Consider the following 25,042-nt stretch of genomic DNA (forward strand, 5'->3'; position numbering starts at 1 on the left):
CTCTGAGCCTCACTTTCCTCATCTATAAAATGGGGGTGAGAGCAACTCCCTCAGAGAGTTAGGATGATCAAATGACACCATGTATGCAGACTGCTTTGCAAACAAAGCATTATACAGATACATGAAATTCAGAGGACCACACAAAGACAGATTTAGAACTAGGAGGGATCTCAAAGGTCTTTGAGCCCAACACCTTCATTAGATGAGAAAACTGAGGCTCAGATCAGTTAAGTGACTTGCCCACAGTCACACAATTGACAAGTGCCCCAGGAAGGTTGAAGCCCCAGGTCCTTCTGACTCCCAGTCCAAACTCTATTCACCATACTACATTGCCTCTCAGAAACTATCATATTTTTATACCTAGTGGATTTCTTTTCAATGCTAATATTCCTGCTTTGAAAGTAAGGATGTCTCACTGTGTGTTTTCCTAGATAGAAATAATTAATAATATATACTGTTGTATAACTTAAATGTCCTTGAGACCTCCCTCCTGCCTCTCAGTTTTTCCTGACTTACAAAGTCATAGAATTCCAGGACTGGAAAGGACGTTGGAGGCCACCTAGTTCAAGCTATGCCTGATGAAAAGTGTCCACCCACAACAGTCTCAACAAGTGTGCATCCACATTCCTCCTGAAAACCAGAAATAATGAGAAAGTCCTCCTCCCTGAGTCAGCCAATTGCCCTTTAACACATCTCTTATTTCAAGAAATGTTTCCTTCCAGGAAGCTAAAATCTGCCTTCCTACAAATTCCTGCCATTACTTATGGTTCTGCCTTCTGGGATCTAGTCCTTCTTCTGTATGACTGCCCACCCTTTCAGATAACTAACATGTCTCATGCCACTCTGCCACACAATCCCCAAAATTCTCTAATCCAGGTTGAACAAATCCAGTTCCTTCACAGATAATCCCTTCCCCTACTGAAAAAAGCACCTCCATTCCTACCACCATCCTGGTTGCCATTCTCTAGATATATTCCAGGTATCATTGACCTTCCTAAAATGTAGCATCCAAAATTGAATATTCCAGATGTGGCCTATCAGGACAAGGAACAGCAAGACTACCACGGTCCTCCCTGAACCCCACTCTGCCCTATCCCTATTCCTGGACACCATGCCTCTCCTAAGCTTCAAGGAGTGCTGGGAGAAATAACTGCTTGGCCAACAGTGAGAGGTGGTACTCACCCAGATACAGAATGAGGCTGAGAGGCAGCATGCTAATTCCATCATGGGATGATTTATCCCCCAGCTATAATCATTCATGAAACCATTTACTTACTAAAGCAAAGATCTACATCAATGTCGGAGTAACCAGTTTGATGAAGTCCCAGATAGTCAGCCACTTGATAAACGTGTATAAGTGCCTACTATGTGCTAAGTGCTGGGAATATAAAAAGAGGCAAAATAGAGTCCCTGCCCTTGAGGAGTTCACAAGCTACTGAAAGTATTTCCATACCTCTGTATTAAATCTTTGCCAGGGACAGCACATCACTGACTTACTCATATTGGGCTTGGAATGGCCTAAAAAGTAACATAAAGTGTTGGCTGGCACTGGTGTCTACCAAGAAATACAACATGTGAAATTTAAAACCTGCCACCATTTAGCCACATAATGACTGGTCAAACATTTTAAATGCTAATTTTCCCATTATTAAAATAGGCATACAACCATTGTGTGCGGGTAGCCAAGATGTTAAGTAATTACTATCAAACCTGCATAATGAGGTAACTGAGCCAAGACATGAGGCTACCCTTCCCCCTTGCCTCCACTCTCAATTTCTCCTGCTTTGTGAATCCCCACAATTCAGTCAGGGTCAATCAAAGAAGATTTTGTTTGGAAAATATATTTTAAAAGATTATTTAAATGAGCTTTGGGGATGGGGGAAAATACTTCTTTTATTAAAAAAAAGAAAAAAGACAAAGTACATAGGACCTAAAGTTGGAAGGTGCCCTAGACAGCCCCATGTCTAATCTCCTCCTTTTGTGGATGAGGAAACTGAGGACAGAGAAGATTTTTTAATCTATATCCTGTGACTCCAAACCCAGTATCCTTTCTATTCTACACTAGCAGTGTTTAAAGATTTAAAAAATCATGTCATAAAAATGCTAACATTTATTTACTTGAGAGGCAATATGTAGAAAACAGAGAATGCCTGGTCCCTGATTCAGGAAGACTTTGGTCTAAGCCCCATCTCTGACATCAACTGATTGTGTAGCCTTGGATCAATCATGTTAATTTTGCAATGTACCTGGGAACTCTCTAGGACTATAAATTACAGAACAGCCTGGGACCTTCAATGGTAGGGGGGAGTCTCCTTATGGAAAGTTCTCTATACCAATGAGATCCTAATTCTCAACCAACTTCTTCTTGGATAGAATATGAGACAACATAACCATGCGTGATTCTAGTGTAGGAGCTACCTTCACTAGTGGATGATCCCTGTTGATGACGTAGTCTTAGGGACTTAGCTTCTTGAGGCACAGGGGACTAAGTAACTTCTCCAGGATTTTTTAGCTAGTAAATATCTGAGGCAAGAGCTGGATTTAGATTTGCTTGATTCCCATCCCAGCATTCTAACCCTATACCATGATCCACGTTCCTTCTAAGACACTACAGCAATGCAGAAAGGTGGGTGATACAGTGTATGAACAGTGTTCCTCAGACACATTAGGACAAACCATGTCAACCTCCCCCTCTCTGCTACTGGTTTCTTCCTTATGAAATCTCCTTCAGATTCAAAGATAGTCTAGCAATTCATTGTGTTCTAGAATATTCTCAATAAATTACCACAAATGCAGAAACTCTATCTCAGAGTCAAATTTAGGGAAATTTCTCCTCCTATGAACTCACCTTCCTCTCTTGATCTCCAACTATGAACTTACAGGCTTATTTAGACAAAATCCCTATTATTGACCATGTAATTTATTAGCAATATCAAATGACAGAAGAACACAGAAACATTCAAAGGATATGGAAGACTACGACTCATCCTAGTCAAGTCTTTCACTTTCTTCCCTCATCTACCTTACTGTCTGCCAGCCCATAAAGTCAGCTGGGGCTATTGAAGAAAAGGATTGATATTTAAATGGAGAGAGGGGACAGGAGGGAGAGGGAAAAAGGAGTGGACTTCACTCTCACCATCTGTCACAACTTTAGTTTCACTCTATCTCAGTTCTAGTCTACTCCTGCCACTTTCCTATTTTCTTTCTTGTCACTCTCTGATCTGTCCAAGCCCTGCTCTGACTTCTCTGCTTTCCTTGACTGCTGCCCCAAAACTTAACAATTCCTTCCTCAAGACCACTAGAATCTTCAAATAAATTGAACTTTCCTGAATTTCTTAGAATAGGCAAGTCACTTAATCCCCATTGCCTAGCCCTTACCAGCTCTTCTGCCTTGGAACCAATACAAAGTACTGATTCTAAGATGAAAGGTTAGGGTTATTTTTTTAATAGTCTAGGCCAGCAATGGCAAACCTATGAGCATTCTCTGTGGGCACATGGGCACCCCCAAGTTCATTACTAGAAAGACAGAGGGATTTGGGCAGAGCTGTTCCCTTCTCCCTCTCCACTGTGCCAAGTGACATTTTTCCACATCCCCCACCACCTGCCCAGCAGCCCAATAGGAGCACTTTCTCCCTCCTCCAGGTTGGGGGAGGGGGGGAAGAAGAGCATGCCTAGCACTGGTGAGGGCACAGCACAAGACCTCTGGGGGAGGGACAGGGCCCAGCACTCCATCTCTAAAAGGCCTACATCAAGAATTTTCTATATCCCAGAAAGGTTCCCCAAAGTTTCTATTTCCTGAGAAGATCCTACAAATCCCATGATAGTGGGCTATGGTTAAAATATCTATCTAATCTTTTATAAAAGTACTTTAAAAGGCTATGGATCACTTAAGGAACTCAATATATCTTTGTTTTAAAACCCTTACCTTCTGTCTTAGTACCAGTTAAGTTGAGGTTAAATGATTTGCCCAAAGTCACATATCCAGGAAATGTCTAAGACCAAATTTGAACCCAGATCCTCCAGACTCCAGACCACGTACTCTATCCACTGGGCTACCTAGCTGCCCCCTTAATATATCTTATTGCAAAGACTACTCTTTAGATTCTTTGCTACAAACTAGGTAGTACAGTGGATAGAGCACCAGGATTGGAGTCAGGAAGACTCATCTCCTTGAGTTCAAATCTGGCCTCAGGCTTACAGGTTGTGTGACTCTGGGCAAGTTGCTTCACTATGTTTGCCTAAGTTCCTCATCTGTAAAATGAGCTGGAGAAGGAAATGGCAAACCAATCTTTGAAAAAGAAAATTCCAAAAGGGATCAAAGTGGACACTACTGAAAAACAATTGAAATTAATAAAAACAAATAAATATTAGTAACATGAATAATAACATTCTAGGATTCAATCTACTCTGGCCCCATTCTGATTTCCTAGCTTAGACAAACTCCAGTGACTTGAACCGTTGGAGATACTCGGCTCTCAGGTCTGGGCAGATTCAGGGTGAGGAAAGCATATTAATTCAGGATAAATGAAGAGGAGGAACAGATTAAAAGTATGTGGTAAAAAAAAAATAAGCATGAGCTTTTGTGAAATCTCTAAAATTTTGTTTCAAATTACCATTATTTTAAACCAAAATGATAAACCTCAGTAAGGCTACCTGCTTCTAAATGATGATGGAGCAGTGAACTCGGACAGACATCATTCATGTGATCAGCACCAGGGAACTACCATAAAAAGGAGTTCATATGACTTGCTTGTTGTTGTTTTTTTTTTTCACTTTAAAGTTCAAAGGGGGGCATAAAAAGGATCTTAGAATCGAGATCTAGTCTAATCTCCATATTTTATAAAGGAGAAAACTGAGGCCAGAGAGATTCTGACTTGCCCAAGGTCACAAAATAAGTACTCAGAGCTGAAGAACTCTTGGAAGTCATAAGATCCCAAACCCCTCACTTTACAAGAGGATACTGAGAGAATCCAAGAAATCAAGTAATAAGTCCAAGGCTACCAGATAATAAAAGTCAGGATGTGAACTCCAAATCCAGAGATTACACACACACACACACACACACACACACACACACACACACACACACACAGAAATAGGAATTGCACTTCTGTTCAAAATTAGCTAGTAGAAAGCAATAATGTAATAGAATGGATGTTGGAGTCACAGAAGACTATGACTAGTCCAAACCCCCAGTCCTACTACTTCCTACCTGAATGACCTTAGTTGAGTCACTTCACTGGGCCTCAGTTTCCTCTTTCAGAAAAATGAAGGCTTGGGACTAAGATGGCCTCTAAGGTCCCTCTCAGCTCTAAATCCTATGATCCAATTATCTTAAATATGATTATCTGAGTAAACACTATTCTCTGGAAAACTTCACCATTTCCCCTCTTTATCCCACCCTTTGATCCCTTCTTGCTTCTCTAGGGACCATGGCCCATCAATTATTCTTTGGCTCTCTTGTATCTTCCATCTATTCCCCATCTCCTGGCTCTTTATCTTTGGCCTGGAAACATTTTCTGTTTTCCTGTCTGCTGTTAGAAACCACAGCAAGGAAAATCCTTGCCTTGACCCTGTTCCATCCAAGTCAGTGTCCCATCTCTTTTTCCCTCTTTGGTGCCAAACATCCAGGGTCCTCTAAACCAACCATCACTAAATTCTCACTCCACCCCATCCCCACTCACTTCTTAATATTTGACAATGCTACTTTAACCTACCCCATCTCATCACTTCTTAATGTTATTGTTCAGTCGTACAGCTCTGTCCAACTCTTTGTGACACAGAGACAACAATATGGGAGGTCCTTCTGTCCTTCACTGTCTCTCAAAATCTGTTCAAGTTCATGTTCATCATTTCCATGACATCATCCATCTGCTTAATGTGTGTCCTAATAGAATGTAAGCTCCCTACAAGCAGAGATTGTTCCATTGTTGTCTTTGTATCCCCATTTCCTAACACAGTGCCTGACACATGTTGTTTAAGACATTTTAAATAGCATCCAATTCTTTTTGATCCCTTTGTGCTTGATTTGCCATCTCTTTCTCTAGCTCACTTTATAGATAGGGAAACTGAGGCAAACAAGATTAAGTGATTTATTCAGGGTCATGAAGCAAAGTGTCTCAAGCCAGATTCTAATTCAAATCCTCCAGACTCCAGGCCCAGCATTCTATCCTAATGGACCCCCTATTAAGTAGATACTTAATAAATATTCCTGAATGATTATGCTGGAAAGGATCCTGATGTTAGGGAAAATTGAACGCAAAAGGAGAAGGGGACAGCATAGTTTGAGATGGATAGTGTCACAGAAATGACAAATATGAACTTGGGCAAACTTTGAAAGATAGTGAACAATAGAAGGACCTGCCATGATACTCTATAGGTCACAAAGAGTTGGACACAGCTCAATGACTGGACAACAATAACATTGATTCATTGACCTTGATCTTGTTAACAACTGTGAGTGTCAGTTTCCTGATCAGCAGAATCAACTGATTAAAGGAAAAGCTCTCCAAGGTCCCTTTTAGCTCTGAATATAAACATCTGAATGCACATCCTTTTTTCAACTGCCTATTGGATAACTCTCCCTAAATTTCCTGCTGCCTTGGGAAACTTCTAACTCAATATATCCAAAATCCAAACTCATCACTTTTTTCTCCTTTTTTCTATTTTTTTCTACTACTTTTTTCTATTAAACCACCATTTTCCCCATCATGAAAACTCCAAACTCTTCATCTTCTCTAATGCCTTTCTCATCTCCCAAAACCAATCAGGTGCCAAATCTTCTCTGCCTTTTCCCCACTGCCATCACCCTAATTCAGGACCTCATCATATAGGTCCTCACTTGCTATCTAAAATATTCATTGAAAAAGTTCAAAGACCTCAGATTAAGAGGCTTTGTGTTAGGGTATGACACTAGAAATTGTTTCTCATTAGAAAAATGAGGATAGTTCCTAACAATGACATCTATAGACTGAGGACTGCCTCAAGCAGCAGTGTATTACAACAACTGATGACCTTCAACAGGCAGGCTAGAGGACCAAATGTTATATAGTTCAATGGTATAGTATATAGATTGCTGGTCTTTGAGTCTAGAAGATTAGAGTTCAAATCCAGCCTCAGATTCTTAGCAAGTTGCTTTCCCTCTCTCAGCTTCAGTAATCTCATCTATAAATTAGAGCCAATAAAAGCATCCACCTCCCAGGATTGTCATGAGGATCTGATGAGATAATATGTATAAAACATTTTGCAAATCTTAAAAGGCAATATAAATAAGAGCTATTATTGTTGCTATTATTATATTTTAAATTATAATGGGAATTCTTGTTCAGGAGTCTATTGGATTATCAATACCCTCTGAGGTCCCTTTTAACTCTGCTCCTGAGATCCTGTTTTCAATTAGCTAATATTTGGTTTTAGCTTTGACAACTGACCAAAGCGAAAAAAATAAAAATACTTATGATACACCACATTTTTTTCACTTTAATTTGAAACATTTTAAAACATCACAAGATTTCCCCCCATTCATGCCTAAGAGGAATCCAAAGCAACTATATAAGGTAAAAAGTTGACTGGGTAGGAGTAGAGGGCAGAAGGCAGTAATAAGGCTAGAGCCAAGAGATTGGAGTAAAGTAATATAAACTGCAAACTGGAGAAATCCAGGGAGTGGCAATGTGCCCCTAGGATTGTTCCATTACACAAGAGAGAAGAGGACTCCTCATGTCTTGACTCAGAAGAAAAAGGGCAGCTTTCCTCTCGAAAGATGCTGTCTTCAGGGCCTTTGCTACTATTGTTGCTGCTATTCAGTAGTTTTCGGTCCTGCCTGATTCTTCATGACCTTTTTGGGGTTTTCTTGGCAAAAATACTGGAATGGTTTGCCATTTGCTTCTCCAGTTCATTTTACAAATAAGAAAACTGAAGAAAACTTAGGGTTAAGTAACTTGCCCAGGATCACACAGCAAGGAGGTGTCTGAGGCCAGATTTGAACTCAGGAAAATCAGTCTTCCTCACTCCAGGCCTGATACTCTAGTCACTGTTTTTAGCTGCTCTAAACAAATGAATAAACTGAGAGTAAGGAACTTGAGCAAAGGATTAAGTGTCAGAGTCAGAATTTTAACTCAGGTCTTCTGACTTCAGAGCCAGTTTATAGTCCCTAAACTTCTATAGAATCAGTAAGGTACTGCAAGGAAAAATGTGGTAAGGTTTCATGATTGGTGATACAGAGAACCATGGGGAAAATTTGCCCCAAATAATTCCACAATTGCAAGCTGAGTCAACTGATAGAATGTGAATGTGAATGCCAATGAGAATAATAAAGAAGGAATGTTAGTTTGGTAGGGATCATCACAAGTTTAAAGCATGAAGGGACCTCAGAAGTCATCAAATCCAACTACCTCATTTTACAGAACATTTAACTGGGGCCCTTGAAGGTTACCTAACTTGTCCAAGGTCGCAGAGAGAATAAGGGCAAATGAATTCAAATTCAATGACAGACATGATGAATTTCAAGTATTTTCAAGACACAAGAGTAGAAATGTCATAGAGACAAGTGAGATATGAGAGAAGCTTAAACAATCTGAGCTAGAGATGCAAATCTGAAAGGATATGTTGACAGAGAGCCATTGGAACTATGATGGTGAGGTAGCTTATATCATTCCAGTGGGTGGGAGAGAGATAACAGGTAGACTTTATCTCCTCTGAATTCAAGTAGCATCATCTTTTTTTTTTTTTTTGGTGCCTCTCTTCCGATCAATTCTTCAAGCACTAGGATTCTAGGAGTCTCTGAATTCAACCAGACCTTTGATTTGAAAGGACAAGAATCTCTCCTTAATGATCAAATTGCAAAACACTTACTTGAGGACTTTTGCATCTAAAAATTCTTAGGGGGCTGGGGCTGTAAGGGAACAGGAATTCAGTGTCCTGGTTAGTGATGCTTTAGTAGCAAACATTTTGGGAAATAATGTGCAATCAGAGTCACAAAAGTGATCTTAGATTTTGACCTGATGATTTTATTGCTACAATATCCACAAATTAATCAATATCTATTAAACTCTTAATACACATCAGGTAGTATGCTAAGCTAACACTGTCATTCAGACATTCAACTGTGTCTGGCTCTGAGATCCCATCTAGGATAAGTCAGAGATAATGGAGTGGGTTGTCATCTTCTCCAATGGATTAAGGCAAATGGAGGTTAAGCTAGTTGCCTAGGGTCACACTGCTAGTGAGTGTATTGTAATGGTGGGATTGAGAGAGTGGTCCTTCCCAACTAAGAAACAGGAAACCAACTGTTGGAGGGGCTGGTTAGAGTGTAGCACTTCCTCTTTCTCCACAGAGCCTAATGGAGTCTGGACCTGACACAGAGTGAGTCAAACCCCTCCCAACTCTGCTTCTAGGTGACTTTGAATCTTTCCCTCCTATTACAAACTTCAGAGACAAGTCTTGATATACTAACTGGCTAATTTATTTCTGTGGCAAAGAGATAAATAGGGGGAAAGGTAGGACAGAGGGATAGACCCTACCCCTATATTTTTATATCTATATTTGATGGGAGATCAAATGTCTTTTCAAGAATGAAATGATGGTATAAGATGATCTTCAAAACAAAGCAGTAACACTTTTTCAACACAAGCCAGGCAGGAAAAGGTATTTAGAAACCCAATTCTGCTCTCTAGCTCTGGACAAGATCTCTGGTGAGAGAGTCAGAAGAGAAGAGAGGAGAGAAGTCAAAGAGTGCCTAGACCTCCTCCTGGCCAATAGTTTTCTCCTTTTGAATCTTCTTTAGAATTCATGGAATTCTTCCCCTGCTGGTTCATGGTGGTTCCATCTGCTTCTCTAGGGTCCATTTTCATTACCTTTCAGGTTTTACTTTGCTTTTCTACTGGGAGCCATCAGGCTACAACACCTTGACAGAGTCACGTGTGGTAGCTGAGACCACAGAGTGGTCCTTGGCATGCTGTAATTGCCCACCCAGTCCCCCTTTTACATGACCTCTTTCATCAATGCCCCTTACCAATGAATTGGCATGATTATTATTCCCCTTAGTCTCAAAAGAAATAATGCAAGAGCAAAACACCTGTACCCTAATTCTCTAAAACATCACCAAAAAGATCTGACCCTTAAACCCAATCCCAAAAAGACTATCATGGGTTAACTTTTATTTCGGTACATAATTCCCAACAAAACCGCAGTTATAGGCCAAGCCCAAAGAACTTTCCCACTCACAGAAATCTATTCTCATGAAGCCAGCACACAAATCAGTCATAAAGGCCCATACAATGTGTACAGGTACAATACAAATGTATCAAGTTTCAATATGCCTCCGTGACTCAATTTCACAAACCAGTAACTCAGGAACTCCCTAGTAAGAACCCTGAGAAATGATCAGTCTAAATTTGAATTGTGTTCCCAGTACCCCTCAACCTCAATGATATGATTGTTGAATTGTCTTTTAAGAACAGCTGATTAATTATTCCATTTTATTAAAATCAATAAGTAATTTTCCTTGATTATTTGTAAGCTCAAAAATTCTCACAGGGTAATGAGAAAATAAAGCCACCTGTGATGAAATCATGTATCTTTTATGCTGTCTGTAATCAAAATATAAGAATATAGAATGTTAAGTGATTTGTTAAAAGTTAATGTATCACTTTTCCAATTATCTCTCTTTGAACATATGTGTTAGATAATGTAATCTGCATGCCAAGAAAATGGGTATAAAAATAAATCCCAGGCCTGGGAATGGCAGAGCAGCTGTCAGATGCAAAGCAGTCCCATTGCCATAATGATTAAGCTGTCTTCCATTTGTTATTTATTTTGACTGATCATTCGCCACCTGTCCGGAACCCTGAAGTCTTGAGTGAGGCTGGATCCTGCCTGCGGCACTTTTTGTCATTCTTCCTTGATTACAGTCTGAAACCAAATTTGAACTCAAGTCTTCCTGATTTTAAGTCCAAAGCTCTATCCATGGATCCACCAACTGTCTCAAACTAATATCACTCACAAAAAAACTTCATTAAAAAATCCATATTAATGAATACAGTTATAGCTTTTCTTTTGTAATAGTGAAAACAGTGAAAATGACATGTACAGACAACTGGAAAATAGCTAAAAATTTACATATGTAAGAGGAAATTATGATACCATTAAAAGTGGAAATACTTATATAAAGTGATTCAAAACAAAAGCAACAGAACTGTATATATTGACTATAAGAAAGGAAGGAAAGAAGGGAGGAAGGAATTCAGAGCTCCAAACCTCAAATATGGAACAAAAGTACTTTATTTGTTTTTGCTAATTCATTTGGTTATGCCATATTAAATGCTAAGGGTTTTGCATAAGATGTTACCCTTTATCTTGTATCTTTATTTAATTGCTTGGGAGATTTTTATGGCTATGTTTATAATAAAAATCTTTTTAAACCTTGGGAGTAAAATATTTTTTCTTTTAAATTTATTTAATTAATTAATTTCAAATATTTTTTCATGGTTACATGATTCATTTTTTTGCCTCCCCTCCTCCCACCCCCATCTCAAAGTCAACAAGCAATACCACTGGGTTTTACATGTATCATTGTTCAAAACCTATTTCCATATTATTAATATTTGCAATAGAGTGTTCACTTAAAATCAACATCCCCAATCATATTCCCATCGAACCATGTGATTGATCATATGTCTTTCTTCTGCATTTCTGCTCTCACAGGTCTTCCTCTGAATGTGAATAGCATTCTTCCTCTTAAATCCCTCAGAATTGCCCTGGATTATTGCATTGCTGCTAATAGAGAAATCTATTACATGACACCTTGACAGAGTCACATGTGGTAGCTGAGGAGACCACAGAGTGGTCCTTGGCATGCTGTAATTGCCCACCCAGTCTCCCTTTTACATGACCTCTTTCATCAATGCCCCTTACCAATGAATTGGCATGATTATTATTCCCCTTAGTCTCAAAAGAAATAATGCAAGAGCAAAACACCTGTACCCTAATTCTCTAAAACATCACCAAAAAGATCTGACCCTTAAACCCAATCCCAATTTATTTTAACAGTTGTTCTAGATGTTTAATCAATGCTTATTGAATTGAATTTGCCATCCTTGAGTTCAAAAGAACTGATAATAGTTATTATGTATTAATTGCAGCTTGGCCCTTTGTCTGTTCTCCCTGTCCCTTCTATAAAACGAGCAAGACTTCAAGGAAAGTAGATAATGATTGAGAGATGCCTAAAATGTGAGTAACCTTGTGTGGAGGAAAGTGGGGAGAGGAAGTGGTATCAGGTTGACCACAAGGAGTTTGTATGAGTAAGCAGTACACCATGGATAGCTAGCATGATCTCAGCCACACCAGTGTCCAGAACAAAGGAGGTAATGGTTTCACTATACTCAGACCACTTCTGGAGTGTTACATTCACTTTAGGGAGCTATATTTTAGGCAGGCCATTGAAAACCTAGGGAACAGAAAGGTGAGGGAATTCAAACCATGTCACCTGAGGATGAAATGAAGGAATTGGAGATGTTTAAACTGGAGAAGATAAAACTTAAGAAGGACACTGTTACTGTCTTCAAATAATGAAAGATTACCTCTAAATTTATTCTGCTCCATCTCAGAGGATACAACCAGTGGGCTCAGAAACAAATTGTGGCATAGTACAAACTGTCCAATAAAGTTTCCTTGGCAGTGAGGGAGAAGACAGAGAAAATGCTGTGATAGCCTCTTAAATGTTTTCCCTCCTTCTTGTTGGTCTTTCTCTCTACCCCATCCCCCTTGTAGCTGCCAAATTAATATTCCTAGTGCAGAAATCTGATCATGTCAATCCCCTACTCCACTCCACCGGTCCCCCCAAATTTATGGCTGACTCTTATCTTTAGGAGAAAATATTTTTAAAAATACCCAGCCTGGTACTCAAAGCCTTTAGCAATCTACCTCCAGATTTATACTTTTCCTGTCTTATTTCATATTATTCCTTCTCATACATACTCCATTCTAGTCAAACTGGCCTGTTAGGTTTTTTCCCCTCTACCAACCTTTTCTGATGCACCTTCATATTAGAGCTTAATTTCGCTTGAAATTATTTTGTTTTCATTTATGTCTAGTTTATATTTTTTTATCCCTTACCATCTAAGTATCAATTCTAAGGCAGAGGAGCAATAAAAGCTAGGAAATTGGGGTTGAATGACTTGCCCAGAGTCACACAGCTAGGAAGATACTGAAATCAGATTTGAAACCAGGGCCTCCCATCTCTAGGCCTGGCACACTAGCCACTGTGCTACCTAGCTGTCCTTCTAGTTTGTATTTAGTCATGTGTGTATATATACAGAAGTAGCTAGGTGCCCCAATGGATAGAACCCTGAACTTGGAGTCAGAAAGGCCTGAATTTAAAGTCCTGGTCAAGTCACTATCTGCCTCAGTTTCCTCATTTGTAAAAGGAGGATAATAATGGCAACTACCTCCCAAGGTTGGTAAAAAGATAAATGAAATATGTGTAAAGGTACTCTGAAAACCTTAAAGTTCTATACATATGCTCATTATTACTATGGTATTAGTATTATTGATTATGTTGCATGCCCTAGTATCATGTAAGCTCTATGAGGTCACATGTTGGCTGTGTGACCACAGTCAAATCATTGGACCTCTTGAAATCCCAGGCAATTCTCTAAGATCATATTCTACTACTTCTTAGCTATTCCCATAAACCTCTCTGGGCCCTAATTTCCTTTACTATAAAATGAGGGGATTGGACTAGATGATCTCTGATTTCCCTTCCATCTCTCTGTCTATGATTTTAAGTCCCACACAGATGAAGTCATACATAGACATCGACATCAGTGGGGGGAGTGGGGAAACCCCCTTCACAGATCACAGCCAACAATAACAACAAAATAACACCTAACAGCAGAGAAGCTAAGAAATCTCATCTTGTCATATCTCAGCCATCTTTCCAGATTCTCTTCTGAGGCAACCTCAGTTTTCAGAATTTAGCCCAGCAAACATTTAATCTCAAGTAAAACTGGTTAATCAAAGCATGTAACTGCATGACCGAGTATTTAACCTAAAAGACTCATCATGTAGGGTAGGTAAAGGGGGAAGGAGTGAGGAAATTCTGTTGCTGGGTATAAACCACAAATACTCCAAGAAAGGGAGAATCCAGCATGAACTGGGAAATGCACAAAAACTGCAAAAGAGAGAAATTTCATAACCCCTTTGGAGATAGCAATCTCACTCCTGTACTTTCCAGGAAGGAGCTGGAGCCCTTCTGGCAAGCTAAGTAAGGACTGAAGGAAAGCACACACTTCTTTACACCAGACAGAAAAAACCAAGAAGTTATTGAATAGAACAGGGAGGGGTCACCCTTATACCCAAATAAGAAGGTTAGTTTTGAGATCTTCAATCTCCTAGATTTTCTAATAGGAAGAAAATGTCCAACCACCCAGGCTGCGAAGGCAAAGATTCATGCATGGGGCAGGAAACAGAGGGTGGGAGATGGCCCAGGTCTCTGGCATTTACTCATATCAACAGGGGTCATGTGATGATGCTGATGTTCCCCATTGGGAAGAAGCCCAAGGAGTTTGAATGCTTCTAGAGATGTGTCTTCCAACTTACAGAACTAATGTCCTTAAGCATCCATTAAGAAATTCAACAGAACCTGCAAAAAATGCAGGTGACCTTTCTTCCCTTCTTGGTCTAAGAGCACTCTCTTGTCTCCCAGAATTACCCTGCAGGTTCGTTCTGCTCCAAGGGCACTCACTTCCTGTTCTCAGAAGCCAGAGCTCCTACATTGCCAAGTTTTGGCTTTTCAGCAGCAGGTCAGGTCCTTCTTCTGAAAAGCTAAGGGACCTCTATAACACTGAATATGCTGGGGTGGGGTGGGTTACCAACTAGCTCCCCACCAATGTGTTTTCCTTTCTCTTCAAGTTCCCTTTCATTAGAATACTCTCCAAATGAGAATTTTTAATCATTTACAAGCTACTGAAGGGGAAATGTCTTGATAAATATTGAGTTGACAAGAAATAAGGCTCATAAAATTTATTTTAACACATTATTAGACATCTTCTTCCAGCTTGTAAATTTATAAATACAAACATCTAGGGAACATTGCATCCTGAGCCAAAGGCACAAAACAACAAGAGAAAAATATCCCTATAAAACTCCCGACTATTATTTTTCTGTCTTTGTGGTTTCCTGGGTAAATTTAATTTGTTTCCTCCAAATTATCCTGTTTTCTAGTCAACATAGTAATCAAAACATTTCCCCCCAAACCCTCCTTCTAAGCACCACATAATCTGCATTTAAATTGGAAAAATGCCTCAAATTACTTTCCCAGCCATTTTAGTGGACTTCCCATAAAGTACCCTCCCTTGCTAACTCTCCAGCCATTTAACAGGTATTCCCAGTAAAGCAGAAAACTTCTCCCACTCCCAATAGGATATAACCTCCAGAAACACAAGGAAAGCCCTGGAATTGGGTTTATCCTGAAGGTACATTCCTGCCTCCAATTTGGCTGTCACTTGAGTCCTTTTCACCACTTAAAGAAATAAAGGAAAGGAATTATTTCACATCTAAAATATTCTCTTATTCCAGGAACAAGTAGGTAGAAGGCTTACCTAGTCCCAGATTTGCCATTTAATTTTGGGGTCAGGAGAAAAGATGCCATGGCCCAGTTTTTAACCTAATCCTTCCATCTACAATAACAGACAACAAGCAACACATGTGTAGGTATGTGTATTTATATATATATACACACAGATATATGTGAACAACATAATGACATAACACAATGTTTGACAAGCAGTAAGCTCTTAATTTTTTTTAATTAATAGCACTTTAAGCCTTAAAAAGTGCTTTCTCCAATAATTCAATGTGGTAAGTATTAAAGATATTTCTGTCTCACACTCTCAGATAAAACAGAGTTGATTTAAGGGAAATGATTTAGGGGCTAGTAAGTGCCAAGACTGAGACTTAGAATTCAGGTCTCTCTTCATGTCTTCCACAGCTGGGTGGCACTGTATATAGAGTCCTAGATGTGGGTTCAAATTCATTCTCATATACTTACTAATGGTGGGACCTTGGGCAAGTCCCTTAACTTCTGTCTACACTTAAATGAGGAGCAAAATCAATCATCTCTGAGAGTCCCTATGATATCTGATCAAAGAATAAAGCCTAAATTCCTTAACCCAGCAGTCAAGGTCCTATATTTTGTCATCATAATTAACAAGCATTTATTAAGTATGAACTATATACCAGGCACTGTAGTAGGACCTGGAGATACAAAGATGAAAATGAAATTGTTCCTGCCTTCAAGTGGCTTAATCAGGAAGACAGGAAGACATATGTGAATACAGAGACCCAAAATAAATATAAGATTAATTTTATGGTGGAGGGAATAGCATCTGGGACCATAAGGAAAGGCTTCCTTCTAGTAAAAGGTGGTGTTTAAACACAGTTTTGAAATAAACAGAAAATTTTTAAGAAGTGAGGAGGGAGTTCATTCTAGGCCTGGAGGCACTGTGTGGCTATCAATGGTACATTCAGACTGTTTGTTTTCCTTTACTACTTGACTGACCCACTTCTTTTCCACACAGACGTCTTTCCAGTGCCACCCTTTATGTCAATGGCTCCAAACTTTCTTGATCACAAAGACATATCAGTAAAAAATTTTGAACAGGTCATCTAATATATGTTTCTTTATAATTAATTCTATTTATAAATTATGTCATGTGCTGCTATACTAACAATGTATATGATAAAACTTAAAAAAATAAAAATAAAAAGGCTGATAAAGATAAAATAACATTTGATCCTAAAGCCAACAGGGAACCACCAAAGGTTTCTGAGTAGGAGGGGTACCATGGTTAGTCATACCTGGGCTTTAGGAAAACCATTTTGGCAACTGGATTGAAAGGGGAGGGAACTAAGATAGGAAAACAAATTGGGAGATTATTGCAATAGTCCAGGTGAAAAGTGAGGAGGGCCTGAAGTAGGATGGCAGCCATATGAGCTAAGAGAACACAACAGATAATAAGAGCTAACGTGTATTTAGCACTTACTACATGCCAATACTGAGCCAAGTGCTTTACAATTATGATCTCATTTGATCAGTCCAGCAATCCTGGGAGATACCTGCTGTTGTTATCTTCATTTAACAAATGAGGAAACTGAGGCAAATAGAGGTTAAGTAACTTGTCCCGGATCAATCAGCTAATAAGTGTCTGAAGCCAGATTCAAACTCAGGTCTTCCTGACTCCAGGCCTGGCACCCTCCATCTATAATACCACAATGTGAGAGCTATGAAAGCAGAACTGAGAAGATAGAAAGCAATTCACAAGTTGTGTGGATATGGCAGGAAAGATGGAGTTGAATCTAACATGACGCCGAGGTTGAGAGAACCTGGGGGTCTGGAAGCGTGGTGGTACCCTTGGCTGTTCCAAGGTCTGAAAGAGGTGTGGGTTTGGAGGGAAAGACAGCGTGATGGCAGTTCACTCTTGCTATATAGAGATCACAAGCGAGCCAGCCGTGCCTCCATCCTGTGAAACTTGCTCGGTTTAAGGCTTACAAAGTGCTTGCTCCAAAATGCAGTGTGGTTGGCATTCTAGATATTGCCACCCCACACCCTCGGATGAAACAGAATTGGCTCAAGAAAAGTGACTTGAACATGAAAATGGAGGAGGCAAGCCCAGATTCCCAAGTCACTGCCCCTAAGCAGAGCCTGGGCAGAATTTTCCCAATGGGTCCTGAGGGGAGTGAGCAGAGCTACCCTGAGGGGCTGACATACCACTCAAAAAGGGGGAGAGTGGGAAGGGGGCAGAATGGTAGCAGGTTTAGAGATAAGCTAGAATGGGTTGTATTAGAGACAAGTCCAATGAATGTTGATCACAACAGAAGTGTGATGTAATCCATTGCACGTTGAACTGGGCTCAGACCAGTCCCCTTGCAATCATGCCATGAATCCCTGGCCCTAACTCTGCAGATAATGACTTGAAGCTATTTCGTCAGTGTGATTCTTCATTGGTTATAAATGAGAGTCGACTCCTGCCCACTCTGCATTTCTCGCTCCACTGCCCTTTGAGTGACCCATGGAGGCTGTGGTATTCTAGGACTCTCATGACCAAAAGATTACTGATGTGAAAAAGATGAACCTTTGTTTTAGGGAGAGACTTGTGGGCAAAAAAGAAATGGGCAATGCCCCAAAGGCAATCCAGCCTACTCTCCTGGTCACTTTCAGGCCCAGTAGGCTCCATGCCTACTGCCGATTCCAGGCTTAGAAGTCCTGATAGACAGATTCCGTCCCTATCATCATCGTCTGAACAATAGGAATTCTCCATCCCCTTGACTCTTCCACTATGCAAACTTATGGATGATGGCTTTCTTTAAGAAGCTCCACCATGTTCCGGGACTGGAGGTCATCAGCAAGATGTCATTCACCCAAGAGGGTCTAGAAGTGCTAGCCATCCACAGAGGCTCCCTCCTCTGTAAACTCTGAGCGAACCACCTGCATCACAAAGCAAATAACCACTGGCAAGCCTGTGTCTCCTGTATTCACGTCACAAATTAAATTAGACCTGTTCTCCGGACTGACACGTCCCTGGCTCAGACCACAAGTTCTTAAGGTGGGCAGGCCATGCATACTTCATACCCAGCTCCATTTCTAGGACTCCATTCCTCATTATGTGAACTTCTCCAACTCCTCTCTAGCAGCCTTGCCTTCATGCTGGTCCCTCTCCCCTTACTCCCCATTTCTAGCTACCCTTTATATGCTGTCTTTCCCCATTGGAATATCAGCCCTTTGCAGTTAGGAGCCATATTTTTCCGCTCATATATGTAGCCTCTAAATATTCTCCAAATCAATACTATGTATGGATTCTAAGAGAGAAAAGTGGTAAGGGCTAGGCAAACAGGGTTAAGTGGCTTGCCCAAGGTCACATTGCTAGGAAGTGTCTGAGGCATGATTTGAACCCAGGATCTCCTTTCTCCAAGCCACTAAGCCACCTACCTGCCCTTTTGCTTGGCTTTTTAACCCCAGTACTTAGCATACTGCCTGGTACATAGTAAGTACTTAATAAAAAACCTTTTGCCTGCCTGTTTAGCACAGGATAAGTGCTAAATAAGTGTTCTCTCTATTTAAGCCACAATTATTTTATTATTGTCATAAATTAGAGAGGTAAGATAGTATAATGGATAGAGAATTGGCATCTCAACCAGGAAGACATGAGTTTGAGTCCTGCCTCTTCTTTATACTAGTTTCCTGACTCTAAGTCATTTAACCTGTCAGTTATGTAAGCAGATCTCTAAAAGCATAAATTGCAGAGATGGTGCCAGCTTGCATTGTTGGGGAAAGTTTCTTTACCCAGGAATTCCCCATCTCAATGAAGCTGAAAGTCAAGTCCCTATCCCTCTATTACAAATGAGATAATCCAGCTTTCATTTCTCTCTCCAAAATGTGCAAGTGGTTAAAGTGATGCAAGGCCTAGTATTAAACCTAGCTTCCTATGCTTCTTCAATCTGCAGCCATGAACATGGCACTTATCTCAGAGAGCATCAATTTCCTTGGCTATCAAATGTAGTGCTAAGTTCATAGGGTTGCTGTAAGTCTCAAATGAGATTGTAAATGTAAAGCCAAAACATTCTAGGGATGTCAGCTATTATTATTCAGTGAACATTTATTAAGGATCTACTACGTACAAAGCATGGTAAGAGGCAATGAGGGAAGTTTAAAAAAAAAGGCAACTTCTTACCACAATTTAGAACTATGCCCCAAAAGACAGAAAACTATGCATCCCCTTTGACTTAGCAATAGTTCCTATGCCTATACCCCAAAGAGATTAAAGAAAAAATAAAAGAAAGACCCATAAGGACAAAATATTTATAGCAGTTTTTTTTTGTGTGGTAGCAAAGAACTAGAAACTAAGGGTGTAAAATGGATGAATAATAATAATCAACTGGGTAAGGGATGAATAAATTATGGCATTCAAATATAAAGAAATCCTATTTTGCTATAAGAAATTACAAAGGAGATGATTTCAGAGAAACCTGATAAGAACTGTATCAACTGATACAGAATGAAGTAAGCAGAACCAGGAGAATGATTTTTTACAATGATAATGATATTGTATTTAAAAAAATGAAATTTGAAAGACTTTAGAACTCTGATTAATGTAATGCTATCTACCTCTTGAAAGAAAAGAGATAAATGAATATGGAAATATGTTTTAAGTGATAATACATGTACAACCCAGATTGAATTGCTTGTCAACTCTGAGAGGAGGAAGGTAAGAAGGGAGGGAGATAACAAAAATCAAATAAATTTGGAAAACTTATGTGTAAATTTGTTAGTAAAATAAAATAAAGATAAAACTAAAAAAAAGAAAGAGAAGAGATGCACTCAGTGCAAACTGAGACATTTCTTTTTTACATGGTCAATATAGAAATTTGTTTTGCTTGATTATATATATTTCTTACAAGAGCTTCATTTTTTCTTTATTTTTCAATTGGAGAGAAGAGAAAGCAGATTTTTGTTAAAGGAAAAAAATAAAAATTAATTTTAAAAAGATTTCAAAAATTAATATCCTGCTATTTAAACATGTTTCTCCTGCCCTTGAGGAAATTAGAATCAAGTAGGAGAGATACAGAAAACAAAAATATGAAATCAACCATAAAGAGAGGAACAAATGCCTATGTGATCTTGGGAAAATCATTTAAAATCTCTGGGCCTCATTTTCACTAACTGTAAAATGGGGTAGAGAAGGGGGCAACAGAGATGATCTCTAAAGTATTTTCTAGCTCTAAATATTATGTTATTAAATTGAGGCCCAGAGTTCTTGTTCAAAGATATATTGTTCATAGCAAAGGCAAGATTAGAACCTAGGTTTCACAACTTAGCCTAGGCTACAGTTATTTCCTCTTCCCCAATAGGCCTACACAGTCTAATATTTCATATTATATAGCAGGGAAATAATAAATATTTTGAAGAAGAATAATTTGTAGAAAACTCCAGTTACAGCAAACAATATTGTTTGAGTCAGCTAAGTGGCACTTGGGAAGACCTCAGTTCAAATTCAGTCTCAGATGCTCCCTAGCCATGTGACCCTGGGCAAGTCATTTAACCCTGTCTGCCTCAGTTTCCTCATCTGCAAAATGGGGATAATAATAGCACCTATCTCCCAGGGTTGTTGTGAGAATCAAATGATACATTTGTAAAGCACTTAGAGTGAATGTAGTAGACATTATATAAAACTTAGTTATTGTTGGTTTTTTTTTTTTATTTTTGATTTGGATCCTTGGATCTTTGATATCTAATCCAAAGAAATCCAAAAGAGAAATATGCTGGCCTGGGAAAGGGTGAGCTCCCTATCACTCAAAATCTTCAAGGGAAAAGCTGATGGATGTTCATTTTTTGGAATGACATACAGAGAATTCCTGTCCAGGTCTGGTCTTCCAAATCTGAAACCCCATTAATGGGGGGGAGGGGGACTCTTCAGGTATTAATACAGGTTAAAATATTTGAGTAATATAGTCACTGTAGGAGGTTAGACATAGAGCTGAGAGAAACCTTAAAGTGTCCCTAACCTAATTTGAATTGTTTTAAAGACAAAGAAACTTCGGCCTAGAGAGGCTGATTCCCTCAAATGGCAAAATCAGATTATGAGTTCAGATACTTTCCACCTTAGTGCTACCACCACAATGTTAAGGAAAGAATCTATGACAATTCCATTGTGACCTTGGAGATCAAAAGCATGATCATATCACACAAAATAACATTATTTTAATTTTTTTAAATCCTTAACAGTATTTAGCAGTAATTATCCCAGTAAAGTGGGCTGCAAATCTGTTAACAGTATTGTTTCTGCAATAATATTTCTTCTAGTAAATTGCTGCTCAGAGTACTGATATGGTAGACCTGGCTACGTAATAGAAGGATTATTATAGAAACACTTAAAATGAATTAGAGATTATTAAAGAGTCAGCATTAGGATCCAACCTGATTGCAAGAAATCTTGAGTTGGATTGCTTAATGGACAGAAAAAAGTACTAATTAAACCCCCTTTTATAGGATATCCCTAAGCAGGTCCATAAACCACAGGTTGCATGAGGTCTAGAGACTAAATAATGATCTAGTAATGCCAGTCCAGTTATAGAACTACTGGGGAAAGTGGGGAAGTGGGAAGAAGATTCAAGAGCAGCAAAAGACTCTTTCAGAAGAGGAATATACCTGGAAACCTGATTGGCTGTCCCAGCTCTTCCTTGGGTTCCTCAAGTTTCCTTATATTCCTCTTAGGACTCTTTATTTATTTATTTCTAATTCCTTTGCCTGAGATAATACAAGGAACCTTTCAAAAATTCCATTATCAAGTCTCACAAAAAGGAAGAGGAGGAAGAGGAAAAAAAAGGAGGGAAAAGACTTGTTCTTACTATTATTAATGCCTTTTCAAGAAATCAGGGAACTGAACAGACCCCTTCTTAGTCAATCAATCAATTAAATATTATTAAGCATCTATAACTAACTATCAGAAACTGTGTTAAATAGTAGCTAGGGATATACAAAAAAAGTTTCTTCTCTCAAAAAGCTAACAGTCTAATGGGAGAGACAACATTTAAATTGTACAAACATTCTCTACACAATTGGAGATAATCAATAGAGGGAAGGCTCTAGAATTAAGAGGGAAGAGGAAAGGATTCCAAAAGGTGGAATTTTCACTAGGACTTAAAGTGAGGGAAGACAAGAGGCTAAGAAGAGGAGGGAAAGCATTCTGTGGATAGGGTACCATCAGTGAAAATGCCCTGGAATGACTTCATTAGCCAAAAGGCTTTGCCCCCTCTGAAACAGCTTAGCTTTTCCAGGATTTCTTGAAGACCTAAGAGACTAAACCAGGCATCTCATATCTGTCTACTTTGCTTCCCAGCCTGGGTAATTAATCAAGGATTGCAAAGCACCTTATAAATATAAAAAACTCTGTAAATGTTACCTGATAAATTCTCATGCCTGGTCTAAATGTCAGCGTTAAATTAAGAAAGAGAAGTGGGGAGAGGAGGGGAAGGCAGAGATCTCTACCTGACTTCTGATACTATTATAATTCAGTGGTAACCTTAAAGACGACGCATCCTCTCATACACCTGCATCTGGGTCTCTAGAAAGGAAATCTAGAACGGGAAAATCAATGAAGGGAAAGGGAAGCAAGCTGAGGTCGAAAGGAGTCAGACACCCTGCTACCTGCATTCTTTCACAGACAACAAATCAAAGCTATAAAGTAAAACTTTCCATCCAATCGCGGGCTGGGCTAAGTCTTTGCTTCTGCGACCCACTCCCCAGTCGAGGAACCTGGGAAGCTCTTGGACAGGTGCAGTGATTTGGGGGGGAAAGCACTCTCCCCAATTCCAGTGATTATATAACCACAGACATTCCAACGTCGCGGAGGAACCAAACAACAAGGGCCTCCCTGGGCCAGGACGCAGCCCCCTCCTCTCTATCCCCACAGGTAGAGGACAAACCCTCCCTCCATCCCTCAGGACCTAGAGTGAGGAGACCAGAATCCCCAAGCCACAAGCTGTGAAGTGATGTGACTTAAAGAGAGACCATTCTCCGGATTTGGGGAAGAATGCTGGGGAGTGGGGGAGACCAGGAGCCCTCCGGGATTGTAAGGAGAAGCAGGGTGGGATGTAGCAGTGGAAAGAGGAAAGTGGCTGGGGGTAGGGGGTAGAAGGGTGGCTAGCAATAAAAGGGAGAGGGGACAGAACTCTAACAGGAGGAAGAAATAGAGCCCCAAGGTTGAGATAGCAATGGGGGCTGGGAAGACCCTGAGATTGGGAAACATAATGAGGAGGAGGAAAAGAGGTTCCCAAGGAGGATGGTGGGGGGGCAATAACTGGGGACAAAATCCAAGATGAGAGGGCAACAATAAGTGGATGGCTATCACCAAGGAGTTGGGAGCAACAATAAGGAATTGGGGGCAGAAATGAAGGATGAAGTCAGCCGCAATGAAGGGGGGGGGTGGCGGCATATAGGGGGTACACAGGATATAGCAGAGAGGGAAGATTGTCACCAGTTCGGGGCGGAGGACAGAAATAGGGGCTTGGGACAGATGAACAGTCAAATAGCAAAAGGGAGTGGAGGAAAGGTGACCAACAATGGGGGAGGGGCAGGAATAGTGTCTTAGGGAAGGATGGGGGGCAGATGGCAAAATGGGGAGAGGGCAGCAATGGGGGCAGGGGAGAGTAAAAGAGTGAGAGACAGCAGCCAGGTTATTGTGCTGGGGCAGGGTCCCAGGGGTGACCGGATCGGGCAGCGTAGCAGGGCAGGCTGGCAGGACAGGCGGGCACGGGACCGGTCCCCGTGGGACTGGCCGGGGGAGACAGTTGGCAGCCTGCACCCCAAAGGCAGGGACGCTGCGGCCGGCCTTACCTGGGCGAGGAAACAGCGGGCTGTCTGCATGCCCAAGGCTGGGAACTGGCAGCGGGTGGGAGGTTGGACGGACTGGCGGGCTGGCAGCCACCGGGGCCACTGGCACCGCCAGCATGTGAGTGAGGGAGCAAGGAGGAGCCGCGGTGGCGGCAGCGGCGGCGGCGGCGGCGGCAGCCAGCGCGAGACTGACACCTCCCCCGCCCCGAGTCCCGCCCCCAGACCCGCCGGACCCGCCCTCGCCCCACCCCTCCTCCGACTCCCCGCGGGGGGCCGAGCCCGGGAGCCGGCAGGGGACAACGCGAGACACAGAGATGGCCCCGCCCATGAGCCACGAGGCTCCTCCTCCGCCCCTTCACCGGGGTCAAACTGGGTCCACGGTATGGGGGCGGGCCTTCCAGGAGCCGCCTCTTTCTCTCTATTGGCCCTAGGCGATATACGCCCCGCCCCATCACACCTCCCATTCTTGGCTAGACGACTGGCGCCTGCGCAGTAACTGAGTGTTTTAGGACTCTCCAATGGCTAAGGGCAACAGTCTGCTGTCCGACTGTCAGTCTGGCTGTCCCTCTCCCTCCATCGGCCTGCCGGACTATAGGACTTGGTAGCCAGTCACCTGATCACTCGGTTAGAGAGGCAGAGTCTACCAGACCGGTTTCCCAT

General features: G+C 40.8%; 1 protein-coding gene across 1 annotated transcript in view; it reads right to left on the reverse strand.

The window, feature by feature from the left end:
• Positions 1-24,608, reverse strand: part of HIVEP3 (HIVEP zinc finger 3) — a 651,964-nt gene extending 627,356 nt beyond the window's left edge. The window contains exon 1 of the mRNA XM_016422541.2: positions 24,386-24,608. The gene's annotated coding sequence lies outside the window, so the exon portion shown is untranslated. The remainder of the gene's footprint in view (positions 1-24,385) is intronic.
• Between the last annotated feature and the right edge of the window lie 434 nt (positions 24,609-25,042).

This window comes from Monodelphis domestica, chromosome 4 (assembly GCF_027887165.1).
Source record: "Monodelphis domestica isolate mMonDom1 chromosome 4, mMonDom1.pri, whole genome shotgun sequence".
In the NCBI taxonomy this organism is placed as follows: Eukaryota; Metazoa; Chordata; class Mammalia; order Didelphimorphia; family Didelphidae; genus Monodelphis; species Monodelphis domestica.